The sequence below is a fragment of the Triturus cristatus genome, chromosome 1_1 (assembly GCF_964204655.1).
Source record: "Triturus cristatus chromosome 1_1, aTriCri1.1, whole genome shotgun sequence".
Lineage (NCBI taxonomy): Eukaryota > Metazoa > Chordata > Amphibia > Caudata > Salamandridae > Triturus > Triturus cristatus.
In genome coordinates, this window is record NC_140579.1 from 889,861,083 (window position 1) to 889,877,787 (window position 16,705).

A 16,705-nucleotide genomic window follows, 5' to 3' on the forward strand; every position below is an offset into this window, starting at 1 on the left:
TATATCCTGACTTTACGCCCATGGTACAAGAGGAGAGGCGTAAATTTATGGAGGTCAAGGCTAAACAGCAAAAGGCACAAATTGACTATGCGTTGCTTTATCCGGCGTGCCTCAGGGTGACATATAAGGGAAATAAGCACTTCTTCACCGCGCCGAATCAAGTGGAAGACTTTGGTAAGCACCTGAAAAGATCGAATCGTACTGGTTGCGGAGGTCCAGCTGCGAAGCGGTTGGTGTCGGAGAGAGAGGCAGAGTACTCCCTGGAGGCTACTGCAAAGGGACACGAAGGGGTCACCCTCGAGACTTTATTGTACACTATTTTCGAAGTGGCAACCGTTGAGACTGAGGCTGAGTACTGTTGCTACCTGATGATCTAAGCGAGCGAATTATCTTTTGTGCCGGGCACCCCTCTGGCCCCTGGAGCCCAAATGTTTCCTTGGGGGGGGGGGGGAGCTTCGGCTTGTTTTTGGGGCGAGAGGTGATTGTGCGTCTACTTTGTGGAAGCCCCCAGCGGGTATTACCCTGGGGCGGTTCGCTACGCATCCGAGATGGGTGTTGTGGCATATACGATTGTCATGTTTGGATTGGGGAGGGCAGGGGGGGACTACATTGCTGGGAATTTGGGGCTGCTTCAGTGGGAGGGGGTGGGAACCAATGGGGAAGTTGATGGTTACAATATGTTTACCTCCAAGAAGGATGCTAATGAACATGGTCTATGGAGGATTTTGGCTGAGTTCAAAGTTGTGCATCTCGGATTGTCAAAGAGCCTATGTGATATAATAGGAGGGTTGGCACCATACCATGCTGGAATAATACTTGGGGGCATGTATGTTGATCAGGAGTATGGCTGATTGTACGGTAGGCAGTTTGAATATTGTCACATGGAATGTTCGGGGGCAAGGGGACACGCGGAAGAGGCGAGAATTGCTTGCGAATCTAGACAGGCATCAAACACACATTGCCATGTTACAGGAAACACATTTTACTCCACAGGTGGCTGGAGGCTTTGCCACCAAGTGGGCAGAACACAGGATTTTCTCCTCCTAATCTTCTTATACGCGTGGGACGGCTATACTTAATAAAAGACAGGTGGCCTTTCATCTTGTGGGTTCAGTTGGGGATGCACAAGGGACATATTGTATAGCGTGGGGGAGATTGGGCTCGCTGTCGGTTACACTGGCCTGTTGTTATGGGCCAAATTTGGATGACCCTGCTTTTTTCAATGCGCTTTGGCCCAAGATAATTGAGACGGGCTCCTATAATCCAGGGTGTGATAGATCGCACCCGGCCTCCCACCATTACAACAAGGCGCATGGGGATACTCAGGGACACAATTGATGAATATCAATTGGTAGACGCTTGCATGCACACCCGGGCTTTGATGAAGGCACACATTACACGGCGCAGGCAGCATCATGGGCGAGACTTGATTATTGGTTGTTGTCTAGGGGGCTGGGCCACGTGAACTAGAAGGTGCAACATCTGGCCAGAACATACTCTGATCATGCTCGATTTCTTCTCACGCTGTCCTACACGGACCTCAGGGTGCCGAGAGGTGCCTGGAGGTTGCAGGCCACCATGCTGCTGAAAGAGGTCTTCTGTTGAGGAATTGCTGGAGGAAATACAGGACTTCTTTGCCCATAATAAAGGCTTAGTCGACAGTGTAGAAATTATTTTTGAGGTGTTAAAACTAACGATGCGAGGGTTCTGCATGTCCAAGGTGTTCGGGGTGCTGAAGAATCTCACTAACACATTAAACAGGCAGGAGAGGGAGGTAAAATGGATGGAGGAGGAGATGGCACGAAAACCATCTGCCACGTTTCAGAGACACACTCAAGTAAAAAAAATATAGCTACAGCGGAATGGGAGACATGCTTTCAATGGAAATAATGGGGGGCATGCTGCTATGGAGAGGATGACAGACCGGGGAGGTTCATGGCATCCTCATTTAGGAAACCTAGCTATTCAAATTATATCCTGGAGATTGAAGAACTTGAGGGTGAGGTGTACCGGGATACAGCTAACATTCTTAGCACATTCACGAGGCATTACAGGCAATTGTATACCACCACCAGAAAGGATGAGTTAGATATGGAGGGTTTCTTGGGGGATGTGGCGCCGGGGTCGCTTATTGATGTGCAAAGATAGTTTTTATGTGCACCGTTTGAGTTGGACGAGGTTCTGGAAGCTATTATGGGTATGCAATCCGGGAAAGCCACTGGAACGGATGGCACCCCTATTGAATTTTATAAGACGTATATAGATATTATGGACCCCGTTCTGAGTGAAGTCTACTAGGAATCACTGGAGGTGGGCACCCTTCCTGCATCTATGAGGGAAGCACTTAAAGTCTCGCTGCTGAAGCCGGGCAAATTGCCTCGGCAGTGTGATTCCTATAGACCAGTATCCCTCCTAAATTGCGATACTAAGGTAATAGCCAAATTAATTGCCAATCACCTGAATTTGCTCTTGGAAAATTTGGGACTCCCGGAACAGTCTGGCTTTGTGCCGGGAAGGGCAACATCTCATAACTTACGGACACTGTTTGCGATTCTTATCAATGTCTCACCTGATTTGCCTCTAGCGGCCGTTTTCCTTGACGCCACTAAAGCGTGCAATTTGGTAGAGTGGAATTATATATTTGGAGTAATGCTACGAATGGGCAAACCCCACCTATTTTTGTCCTGGATCAGACTACTATTATAATGTACCAATATCAAAGATACTTATAAATGGACACAAGTCGCCGCCACTTACAATCATGAGGGGTACCCGACAGGGGTGTCCACTCTCTCCACTAGTCTTTGCCATTGCAGTCGTTCCGCTAGCAGGGAAACAGCGGAAACATCTTAATGATAAGGCATTGAGATGCAATCTACGGCAGATCCTTATATCCTTATACGCAGACGATATTACATTATATATCCGGAATCCTCAAGATAATTTTAACCCGACACTGCGGGAGTTTCTAGTGTTTGGAAAACTGACGGGGATTCATATATACTGGAACAAATCCAGTATATTCCAACTAACACAGGCAACGCATAAATTTACGTTGGATTACCCCTTGGAATGGTGTGATAAGGACCTGCGCTAATTGGGGGTAAGAATGACGAGGGACAAAGACGAGCTTTAGAGATTCAATTATGGTAGTGCAATAACACAAATTGCATACTGTGTGACCCGATGGGTCACGCTCCCCTTGTCCATGGAGGTGGCGAATCTCTTTGATTAAAATGGTGCTCCTGCATCAATTAATCTACTTATTTCAAAATATCCCGTTTTAGCCAGGGAGAAATTTCTTTACGACGCTCATGTCGGAGCCAACGCAACTGGTCTGGGGAGGTCGGCAGCCGAGGCTGCAATGGGAGGTGCTTAGTAGCCCATACTCACAAGTAGGATTTGGGGTGCCACACTTTGAACTATACTACCTCAGCGCGCAGGCCCACTACGCTTGGTACTGGGTGACACAGCCAAAGTATATACCACAGGTGGCGGCTGAGCATTGGCTTGCACATCCGATACCAATATTGCACGTAGGGATAAGACACCAAAGATGGTCACTTGCACGATCGAGGCTTAGCGTCAAATTGGGCGCATTTTAAAGACACACATGCAGTACGCGACTTTGTTACCACTCACGTACCATCCAAATCTGCCTTTAATGCAGGAGACACTGTGGCATAAGTTCAGGGAAGAAATGAATATTCAGAACTGGGGTGACTTGTATCACGAGTGAAGGTTTCACACTGCAGGGCAGATGTTGCGGTGTCCAAACCAAACCCCACTTGATCCGTTTCTGTATATAAGGTTGAGACAGGGTATTCGAGCTATTACTCCGAACTTCGAGTGAACCAGTGGCGTGTGCTCCGGTGCAGGTAATTTTGAAGTGCAAGATGGCCACACGATTGGTCTCATTAATTTACAGAACAGTACACAGTCAAAGGGAAATAGCTGACCCGCTCTCTTGTGCACGATGGGATGCGGAGCTTACTGAGAAGCTTTCAGATGAGAAGTGGGAGTATTGCTGTATGCAGACTAAAAGAGTGGCGGCCAGCAGTACACTCCGAATGATACACTAACATTACCTGCCTAGACTATAATACACACAGGTTGAAATGTATAGGTATCAGCTGAGAGAGACGGATAGCTGTGCATCATGTGTGGACCCTGGGGCACATTTTGTGCACCTGGCGTGGGTGTGCCCAGAGGTAAATGCCTATTGGCGACAGGTCTTAGAGGCGCTGACTCATATGGTGCATACGCAGGTTGACCCCACACCATAGATGGCGTTGCTTGGGTATGTCAAGCCGATACAGCCAGCACATAGGAAACCTGTGGAAATCGGGCTCTTGATGGCAAAGAGGAGGGTGATTTGTGGATGGGGCAGGGGCCGAGCCCCGAAATTCAAGGATTGGATTACTGATCTTGTGACATGCCGAGAGAAGCTTGATACATACTCTGAGTTATTGCCTAGTGTTTCTGGTCCACGAAACATATGGGCCCCCTTGACCAGTAATTTGCTTGAGTATGCGCTGGTGACATTGGGACCGAAGACAGGAGGGTTGTCACACTAGAAGGCCGGAGGCTGCGTGTATGGGTATGGAAGAGTACTGGAGCACAGAGATGAAGAGTTGCTGAGTTCTCAGGTGTCGGCCACACACCACTTGGGATAGTAGACTGGAAGGTGTGCTGTGAAAAAATATTAGGAGGCTGACCTACGTGGTTCTAATTGATGATTAAAGTGATGGTGGTGTCATTTAGTACAGTACTTTTGCTACTTGGCCCTCGAAGGTCTCACTGAGTTACTGCCATGTTGAGAAAGTGTATATGTTTATGGCGACAATGCATCAGAAGACATTATTGATGTATTACCAATGCATTGTGTATTTATGCCACATTTCTGAATATGCAACTTTTTGGTAAAAATAAAAAAAAAATAATAAAATAAAATTCCTAACTCACCCATTGTTCAATATCAATGGTCATATGTGGCCAATAAAATCTGCTGGTAATACTTTTTGAAGTTTTATTTATCCCAGTATGGCCACCAATACGGGAAGAATGAAATTCAAAAAAAATTCTTTTTGCAGCTTCTGCACCTTTGATCACTTTTGTGCTTTTTCCTCTACCATTGTACACCAAACTGCCATCTATTAGAAAAAGCAAAAGTTAAAAGCATTAACAAAGTATGCATGTCAAATAGAAACCAAATCTAAAAATTTATCTCTAAACATACTCAAACATATGTAAGTAATTAAAATATGTCTACAAACTAGTTGATTCAAAAAACCCATATTTTTTAACACGGGATTTGGTTATGAAGCCATGTAATAGAAGCCATATTTCTAATATATATATTTTTTTTAAAATGTACTTTAAAAAATAAAACGTTAAAAGTTGCACAATTACAAATTGGCCGTAAAGGGCTACGAACAAGGGTTGGAACCTTAATGGCCACAACAAAACAGGCTGGTTGTTTTAGTTTGTGAACTGCTTATTTCAATGGAGGAAGTCATAAATTAAACATGGAAGTTTTGGCGGCTTGCTTTTGACGGGCTTGGAGAATCTGTTTGTCATTTGGAATTTAGCCTGTAATATCAAAGGCATGCATATTCTCCCTTGCACTTAAAATGTTGTGTTTTCAAACACCTTTCCGTGACGACGTTTGTGACACCAAAAGGATGTTGGAAATGGAGTAAGGGGGGGAACCAGCATTCATTACTTGGGTTGACGGCCTCTGGTTGGAGACCAAGGGTGCACACAGATATGGGGCTTCCCAGTGGATTCCTGTTCAGAATCGCAGGCACCTCAATGTGTGCGCCACTGGGTGCATGGCTGAAGAACAAATGTTACTTAACTGTAAACTGTGGTTCTCCAGTATTGGTGTATTTCATAGATTCATCTGCTTGAAAATTCCCGTCGTCGAAGTGGGTGTCAAAAAGCAATAAGACTCATCTATTTTAATATACAAGAATAAAATCCATATATAACTCAACATTATATATTTCATAACAACATACAAAGTAAAATGTACCATAGGATAAGATTGACACATAGGAATGGATTGAAAAAGAAATCAGTTTACTGATATATCCATGAAGTTTTTATAGTCCAAACTTCAGACAATGAGGGGCAAACACCCTCTTGAACCTTCTCCTCAGAGGCTCCGGACCTCAGATGTTATTAGCACAAGAGTAAAAAAAGAGTCTTAGGCGGAGAAGAGAGCCTCTGAGGGGAGGAGGGTGGTTTCGGATGTGAATCTATGAAAGACAACAATACTAGAGAACCACAGTTTACAGGTAAGTAACATTTGTTCTTCTAAAGTATTGGGGTGTCTTTCATAGATTCACATGCTTGAATAGACTAGTGAACAGTAATCATAAACCATTAAGTTGCAGTCTCAAAGTTGCATGAAATACAATGACATCGCATCATAGAATCAAAAAAATAAAAACAACCCTAGGAGGAGGGAATTAACAGAGGCTCAACTTATTCGAAAAGATTTAGAAGAACTGCTTGGCCCACTGCAGTATCGGTTTCGTTGATTGCCTCCAGGCAGTAGTGACTCGTGAAAGTGTGCCTGCTGGACCACGTAGCTGCCCGGCATATCTGATTAATGGGCACACCATCGAATAAGGCAGTTGTTGGAGGACATCGCCCTTGTATAATGGGCCCACACTCATGATGGAAGAGGTTTTCCAGGTTTCTGATGGCATAAAAATATTGATGAAGAAATCCAATGTGCAATAGTTGGTTTGGTAACAGAATGTCCCTTACAGAATCGCCCATAGGCAACGAACAGTTTGTCAGATTGGAGAAAGGGTGCTGTTCTGCTGATATAAAATTTGAGGCACCTCTTTAAGTCCAAAGAATACAGACTCTGTTCCGCTGGAGATTGCGGATGAGAAAAAAAGTTTTTAAAATCACAGACTCATTAAGATTAAAGTCGGACGGCACCTTTGGCATAAAATATGGGTTTGTTTGAAGGATAAAACAGTCTGATTTAAATTTGAGGAAAGGAGGCTGGATTGTGAAATTGTGCATGTCACTCACTCGACTTGAGGAAGTCAGAGCAAGCAGGTGGGCAACCTTCCAGGTTATGAATTTAAAATCTGCTGCGTGGATTGTCTCAAAGGGCGCATTTATAAGTTGCGCAAATACGATGTTAAGACGCCATGAAGAATCCCTTATGGAACTGTTCATTCACTATAGAGGGACAGAGAGAGGAAGAGCCGTCATGGCAAAAAAGAGAAATTGCTGGAAAAAATACTTTTAGACTTAAATGAGAAAGTCAAGACTATGGCAAAAGCAAAAAGAAAGGCAGAATTTGTTCCGGAGAGGCGTGCACTGGGTGGATGTTAGCAGACGAACACCAATGGCAGAAGCGTTTCCACTTTAGTTTGTAGGTATTCACCGTGGAAGGCGCACGCGCCCTGGCAAGAACCTCTATGCAGGCAGGCAAAATATTTAAGTGACGAAATTCAAGGCACTCGGGTTACAGGCCGACAATTTTAGCAAACTGGGATTCAAATGGCAGATACAAATGTTGTTAATCGTGAGAAGGTACAGCCCGGGAGTGAAGAAGGATATGCTCGCATTGTGAGCAGAGCAGTAACTCTGAGAATCATGCGTTCCGAGGCCACAGGGGAGCAATCAGGAAAATGTGAAATGGCTGTCTCTGCATTTTCCACAACAGTCGAGGTACCAGCGGGATTGGTGGAAAAGCGTAGGCCAATATCTTGCAACAGTCCATCTAAAGTGTATTCCCGCACGACCGGTTGTGGGTAAGCCAACCTGTGTAAGGCTGGCATTTGCTGTTCTGTGGAGTTGAAAAGAGATCCAAGCACGGGTGACACCAGAGACTGAAGACGAAATCCAGAGTCGGCTGATGCAACTCCCACTCGTGTATCGATGACGTGGACCGTCTGAGAGAATCAGGCAGAATGTTTGAAATGTCTGGTAGGTGGTCTGCTGTGAGCGTGATCTGATGGAGTATGAACCAAAGCCAGATCTTCTGAGCTATCTGGGAAAGCATCAGAGATTTGTTACCGGCCTGCTTGTTAAGTGCTTGCTGGTGGTGATGTAGGTTTGAATGAGTACTGATTTCTCTAGCCACAGAAGTTGTAACGATTTGATTGCACAGAATATCGCCATCAGTTCTAGCATGTTTATGTGCAAAGAACATTGGGACAGATTCCACTTGCCTTTGATGGACAATCCTAGAAGGTGACCGCCACACCCTTCCAGGGAGGCATACGTGGTAAGGACGAGTTCTGGAGCCTTTGCCAAGCATGAAGTCACATCTGCGAGGTTGCGTCCACCAGCACAGAGCTTGTTCGATGAGAGAGGTTACGAAGATACGGTCACTGAATGAACCGGAGAAATGGCGCAACTGCTTGTCCAGTTCTTACTGAATTGGACGTCTCCTCAGTCTGCAATGCGGGATCAAAAAAAATGCAGGAGGACGCCATCCACAGAAATGACTTCTAGATGCAGACTGAAACAGACAGGTTTGATCTGATGTGAGCTGCGAGCAGCAGGATCCGTTTCTGCCGGTGGTCAGAAACAAAAGCCATGGCCATGGAGGGATTGAGAGTAGCGCCTATGAAAGCTGTGTGAAGAGGCGGCGTGAACTTATTTTTTGTATGTTGACTGACATTCACAGAGAGTGGAACAGAGTCCGTCAAAACTGAGTGTCTAAGGATGCCTGATGGTAAAACTGAAACTTGATGAGACAATCATCCATATGTGGGAAGATTTTATTGCGCCGCAATCGTAGATAGGCCATCACCAGGACGAGGACCTTCGTAAAGACCCGGGGGGCGTAGCGGAGACCAAAGTGCATGACTCTGAATTGAAAGTCTATGTAGCCTACACGGAAGCACAGGTATTTTATGTGGCGTGGTAGAATCGGGAAATGGAAATAGGCATCCTATAGATGAATTATCGACATAAAGTTGTCGATAGAGAAGATGAATAATTTCCTCAGTGTAAGCATGCATAAAGTCTGATACTTTACAAACTTGTTCAGAGCCCTCAAGTAGAGGATAGGGCGCCACTCTCCATACTTATTTAGCATGAGGAAAAAACGTGAATAGAAATCCAGCCCCTTGTGAGTCTTTGGAATGACTTAGATTGAAGATTTTTGGAGCATGAGTTTGATCTGATGGAAAAGCTCCTTGGAGATGAGCAGGAGGAGGACTGATTTTGGGGCTGTTCCGAGTGAATTTGACAAATTCCAGAGCATGGCCTTTTGAAACAATGTCCAATACCAAACGTTCTGAAGTTATTTGTGACCAATTTGAATTTAATTTCGAGATTCGTCCTCCAACTCCAGGTAAACCCCAACCTTACCTGCAAGATCCAGTATCCACTTGCGCGAGAAAGAAAATTTTGTATTTTCGACTTTTGGCCCTCAGGATCATGGACTTCAACCCCAAATGGGCCCGTACGGATGGCACCCTGGCCTGTCGTCTATGCAATTACCGCAGAGAATCCTGGCTACACTTGCTGTGCTGCTGCACAAAGCTGGCCAATGATCGCCATCGCTTGCTGCTTCCGATTTTACGGAATACGGACTATAGAACTTGCAGAGAGGCTTCGGACTGGTGCCTCTCAGTCTCCACGACCTGTTTGATAGCCAGAGTTGCGAAATTTATACACCAGGTAAAAATGGCACTCGACTCCCACTTAACGGCATTGTCTGTAAAGTAACTGGAAGCCTTCCGCCCCAGTTATCTAACCTGGGCTGGTTTAAAGACCCACGAAGAATCCATCTTTCGTCAACAGCCCTTGGTACATGTATTGACTCTACCGAACTTTCATGTGCCTCCCCTTATCAGTTGGGAAATACTGGTACAACCTATACATCACTCCTTTTAAAAGAACTCTGTTTTGGACAGCTAATCAGGACTAATATGTTAATATTTAACCCAAAGTGACTTTCACTTTTATGTGTGGATGGGACTTGTGAGGGGGTGAGTCGGGACGTTCATAAAGCTTCTTTTTCTTTTTTTTTTTATTTTATCTCATACTGTAAAGATTTTAAGTAATCATGCAGTTTATTATTAAAAATTGTCAAAAAATTGTCCTCCAACTCTGATGGGGGGGGCCTTTAGTCTGTTGTTGATAAGACTGAGGAAAAATGCTGATTTCCTTGATTGTTTGAGCGGTATTGTGTTGATCTGCCACAAAAGGAGTAGGTGGTGCTGCGTCAACGAGCACCCAGAACAGGCTGTTTTTTAAACTTAAGTGTGCCAAAGGGAACAAGCTAATTCTGTGTCCTTATTTATTATTTGGAGCACATAATGTACGTGCTGGCAAAACAGCAACTCCCCATCAAAGGGCATGTCGAGTATTTTTGCATGTAATTCATGGAGAAAAGAAGTAGAGCGAAGCCAACCATGCCTCCTTAGAACAGCTGCACAAGCTAGCTGGCGAAAAGCAGTTGAGGGAATATCCACAGAGCAATCGATGATCTATAAAGATGCTCTTTCTCCCTCATGACGTATCTTGAGAGCGTCCTCTCTAGAGTGCTCTGGGAAGAGGTTAATGAAACCAGCCTTCTCGGACCACATTTGTTGGTCGTATAGACCCAAGATGGACATGGTATTCGCTGCTGTGACAGTTGTAGAGGAATTGGTTTAATTATTTGTACAAATGGCATCCAAGCAACGACCATCAAGGTCAGGTGAAGAGGTAATTAGAGAAGAGTGATTGTTTGAGTGACGTTGTGCCAAGCGGGTGATCACAAAATACGTCTTTGCCTGGGATAAAAGGCAAGCAGGAGAAGAGTCTGGAGCCTTACATTTTTTCTCAAACCGCGTGAGAACTGAAGGAATTTTATTTGGTGTTTTAATCAATTTCATACCCTTGTTCAGATAAAATCAACTATGGGCACAGCCCGAACATGCTTCTGAAGCTGAGCTTTAGAATGATATAGAAAGCAATCCTCCTCTCTCACTAACATTGGAAGATGAAAACGCTGTGCCGCCCTTTCCATCAACCTGTATTATCAACAGGAGGTGAATTCATTGGTGACCCCGGAGGCAGAGCAGGCGAATTGATCTGGTAATGGTCCCAGTCAGCCATAGAATCATCATCATCGTCACCCGGGAGTTCACCTTCTTCTGTAAGCGGAAGCATTTCAGAGTCACCCTCTGTAGGAGGTACTTGTAAAGGGACAGATTGTGTTGGTTCCGCCAGCGGCCGAGGAGGAGCTGGAGTATTTGGAGGCGATTCTCGTTGAGAGCCGTGGGAATAAAATGGGAAACGGTGGTTGTAATCGTCCTGCATAAATTGGAGATTAAAAATGAGGGATAATGGCAAATGTGCCATTTGAATCTGCGCAGGAGGTTCCTCCTCTTGCTCCTGAGAATAATGGTAATCCTGGTCCTCATTGTCAAAATCTTGACTTTTTATGAAAAGGTCAGATGGACTGCGAGCAGCCCGTAATGTTGTATGTATGTCATCATCCGAGGCAGAATCCTAATCATTGGCAGAAGGAAACAGTTTTGGCGGTGGTTGAGTTGTTGGTGGCACTGTAATGTAATCCAAAACAGCCTGACGACGCCACATGAGCGAATCGTCGACAGCAGCAGGCGTTAGCGTAGAAACAGGCACCAATGGAAGAGATGCAAAATTTTTCTTAGACGAGAGACCTGCCATAAAGAAAAGAGACAACACCGTCGACGAAGCAACCGTGGACGAAGCCACCGTGGAAGAACCCAACACCGTCAACTAAGCCACCACCGTCGACGATGTCACAAGCGTCGACAAAGCCGCCGTCAACGAAACCTCAGTCGCCCCCGTTGAGGAGGATATCTTCTTCAAGATTGTCGATGAAGATTTAGATGTTAACGTGACAGCCACAGGTTTATTAGTTGTCAACGAAGATATAGGAATCGTCGACAAGACAGCTTTCAAGAAGACAAAAACAAACGTCCACAAAGATAGCGTCGACGAAGCTACCAACGAAGGCATATGGAACCTGCTGAAACCCGTTGTTAACGTCATCGACAAAGTAGTAGAAGCTGCAGATTTAGACAACGTAGTGACCGTCGACGGTCTGGCACGTTTATGAGAGGAAACATGCGCTGGGAGAACCACAGATGCCCGAGAGTGTGATATCGGGAGCGTGGGCGTAGCAGCATAGTGTATTGGCACTTCAGCAACCTACAAAAGTTGAAGCTTTCTCTTTTTAAGAAAGGGGGAGGGCAATTCATGCACACTGAGACGCTTAAAGGATGCTCCAGTGCGTCCCAAAGCCACACTTTTGCCTTCAGCGAGGATTATCTGAGACTTTAAACTTCTGTATCCACACAAGGAGGCGGCCCTCTCTATCCTTTAGAGTCTTCTGAGAAAAAGTCCTGCAAATTATGGAGTTTCCTACCAGATATTCAGAGTAGAGGCAGTATATAGACTTCTCGTTAGGGTCCTCTGACTAGAGACTCTACTTGACATAAGAAGCGCAAGGACGGAAAATAGACATCTAACTTGAAGACATCAGGAAAAGTTTATGATATACAAAACCTGAGGAAAAAAATGTGCAGAGCTCAGGGAGACTCCATTCACACGACATGCGTTAGAAAATCAGAGGTCCAGAGCCTCTGAGGAGAAGGTTACAGAGGGTGTTTGTGCCTGATTGTCTTGTAATTGTACTATAAGAACGACCTGGCTATGTCAGTAAACTGCTTTCTTGTAAAATCTATTCCTATGTGTTAATATTATCCTATGTTACTTTTGACTTTGTATGTTATTTTGAAATATATAATGTTTATTTATATATGTCTTTTAATGTTATATATTTGTACTTATTTAAGTAGATGAGGCTTATTGCCTGTTGTATGTACTGTGTGACTCACACTTTGACGACGGGGGAAAGACACCACAATACTGTAGAACTGGTTTCCCTTACCGTCAAAGAAGCTCACATTGAGAACAATGAAAGGCGAACAGACAGTGTTATTTGGCATTGTAATAGGCAGTTTGGGACAAACGACAAGGTGTTATTGTAAGCCTGTAACGAGTCGAGTCTGTGCCAGGCGGATGGAATTTTGATAGATATCAAATAAAGGACCTTCAGATATTTAAAAGTAAAGATAAATAATATGCAATATGTGTTATTAAAAAATTTGCTATTTAAATATAGGTTAGAGGATACCCAAATAATATTTTTTAATTTAAACAAATCCCTTAAGTGCATGTCTAGCATAAAGTTTTAATAAATAAACAAATATTTTAAAAAATTGAAATACCGTCTATGGTGAATTTTTTCGACAGTCTACGTAAGCCCTGCTTCTGGATTTTGCTGTAACCTTCCGGATACACATTACTGCGCACATATGCAAGAAGCTCATTGTATTTTGTAGAATCCATTGCTCCCTAAAAGCAAAAGAAAACAATTAAAGTTAGGAGGACATCATAGATGGCAGTACACAATTTTTCCATGATAAAATTTGTATGAAATATGGATAATTTTGTACACATGCGTTACAAACTTATGCTTTAAAAAACTGGCAAAGACTTGGAGCCTGAATTTCGTTTTTCAAAGCACGTACCAGGAGGCCACGCAACTAGGAAATAACTGTTAAACAGCACAGCAGCAGACCACACATATCTAGAATAATTTCATGCTCTGGCGGGCAGCGTGACAGTCAAGCAGAGTGGATGTTTAAAGGCTAAAATGTGAGACTTCAATTGCAACACAACCGGACCATAAGTGGACGTCATGGACTGTTTATGTCATTGTCATCTCTAGGGGTACAACATCCATGATTATGCGTGAATGAGCGTGTCTTTAACCCCGGGGCAGCTAGCTAGTCTCATTACGACCTGAATCCGAAGCTGGGGGGACTCACATGAAAATCTACTATGTTGTTAACACAAGGGGAAAGATTAATGTTTCAATTAATGCTCCAAATGCTAGGTGCAAAGGTTGGGAGCCCCTGCTTGGAGGTTGAAAGCTTTGACACAGGTAAGGATATTGATTTAAAAATAAGGGAACAATCACAGTTTGGATAACACCCTCATTAAAAGTAGGTAGAAGTGGTGCAAGGGATCACGCATACTATTGTAACCTGAGAATCTGTGATATAATAGAGGATAGACACCTACATGAACACCTTTCTGACTATAGTCCTTAATTTGTTTACATATTACTTTGTAGATAATTAATGACAAGGAGGAGGTAACTTACCTGACCACTGATGGACACTTCAGCCATGTCAAGGACAACTCCATCATCAAACCAGTTTTCAAAGTATTAGGTGCACTCGAAAGTTAAAAAAATCAACTTCTTGCCCAGTGGCATCAACTCCATGATTGGTATGAATACCTTTTTGGTACTCAGAACACCAAAACTTCAGGTCTGCCATCCAGCACTACTGTAGACCCTAAAAGGAAGCACATTGAAGACTCTTGCGTAGATACCAACTCTGTTGTGGATTGAAAGAAAGGTTTTTGTGATGCCCAGTCACCCTCAACCCATCAAACAAAATTGATGACCTAGCGGTTACCATCAGGATAACACAATTCTTTAATTAGAGTAGATCCATACGAGTCCCACAGACCGCGGACAGAGATGGTGACTCAAGCAGGGCATTGTGCCCGGCAGAGGTAGTTCAGGCTGCAGATCCCTAGGCAGTGAGCAATATATTGAACCCTGAACACATCTTACACCCCAGGTCACCATAATAAAAAATGGACCATTGGTTAGCAACTTGTATGGCTCCCATAATTTTGAAACGTCTTGTCTAGGAGGTTAGAAGCTGGTAATGGCTGGAATTTTGAAGAATGGCCAAGAAGGGGAAATTATCCATCACAACAGAAGTGTACCCTTATATGGCAACGTTGGTAGCAAAAAGTATCCGTGATCCTAAAAAGGGCATGGACCATTAGTTGAGGTTGTGACTGGATATACTAATGGACAATCCGGGACATCATGCCTAAAAAAGTAATATTGTGGATGTTTGAAAGTCATAGTTACCGCATATGTATGTTGAGACCCTATCGAGCTCTGAATGCTGAGGAGACATTTTTCTTGTGAATGCAATTGAAGCGATTTCAACAGAATGTTGCCAAACGTAGATGAACAAAGTTAAACCATTGTTAGAGCACCAGGCAAAGTCTGAAGCAGTCGCCATGGTTGTAGGCATTTTTTTTTAAACAAAAAATAGTAAAGTAATTGTGTAAATTGTTAACAACTTCAACTACTTTGAGAATCAAACGCTTCTCCACCCAGCGTGTTTTTTGTGCAGCCAGGCTTGGCAGGGGGTGCTGGAGAGTCCGTCCCAAAAAACAAGACTCCTCCCGGTCTGCAGTATCACGCAGAAGACAGTGACAAGAACAAAATAATTTTTTGATTTTAAACACTACCACATCGTCCAAATACCAGATTGTACACATACCCCTGGGGCGGTCGAGGAACAGGAAACAGTTCTTCGAAAAACCAACAAGGTGTGAGTTCTGAGTTCACAAGATCTATAAAAAGTGCCATACTATGATTTTTTTGTACACTATTGTGATTTTTTAAAGTGGTATGCATGTTTTTTTTAAGAAAATCTAAAAGGCTTTAAGTTAGAGTTTAGAGATCACCCTACTGATTTGGTACGTAAAAGTAAACTTTCCTTCCTTAGGGAAAACATTAAATTAATAGACAGAAGATTTAAGATGTCATGCAGAAAAGGACCATGATGACCGCTACACTCCACCCAGGGCGTTTCATCATCAACATATTCACGATGAACAACATGTAGGATATCGCCCATCGCCCACTGATGCAGTGGCTCACTTACCACCACTTCAACATAGAAGGTATACCTGTTCTCATGGACCTTGAACCGTGCCAGTACTTGATGGTCTGCCTTGAATTCAAGGATCCATACCTTTAAATCGTTATATTTATGCCCTTCACAGAATTGTATTTCAGTTACAGTGGAAAGCACATCTATTTGTGTTTTCCTCGCTCCCTTTCTGTCTCTGCTCCCATCCTTGGTGCATAAACCAGTTTATGAAGTTGGTGTTGGAGCAGCTGCGATGTAAAGCCTTCAGACTGATAGTCTCTAAAAAGAAATATGCTTATAATGAACCCATTTGTACTCAACACTTGCACGCTCCACTGCAACAAACTGTAAACCAGTTATAGTCCCGGATGTTTGTGGTCTACTAATCCAAGTAATATCTCATTTGCTCTATGTAGATGAAATTCAAATAAGACTCAGTCCACGCACATGTGAACTTTCCTTCTCGCAAATTGAACAGGAGCATAGACTAACTGCAACGTACAGTAGCAAAAGCAGAATATCGGTTTGTCATCGGGCACAAGTGGTGGAACTCCAAACGTCATGAATACAGGTCATATTTCTGGTTCAGATCCATTACAGGGCCCTTCATCGCCTGAAGTGATCACACCTACTTAGAGGCCACACTTATTCACAATTAAATGGCCTTTAGGAGGAAGCCATGACAGGAATGAAATGCTGATTCTCTCGCATGTAGGCGTGGATCTGTTTGCCAATTTTCAGCTCCCAACCAGACATTTAGCGATAATCACACGCCAGTGGTTCAGACGGGGATGCTCGGTGCATGGCTATATCTACCAGCGGAAAATGTTGTTCTGAAGAACAGTCTGTACTAAAATAGGCTAATTTAATTACAGGTTTGTTTGTGGTGAAGTGTCGGAGTTGGGTCAAGGAACAATTCT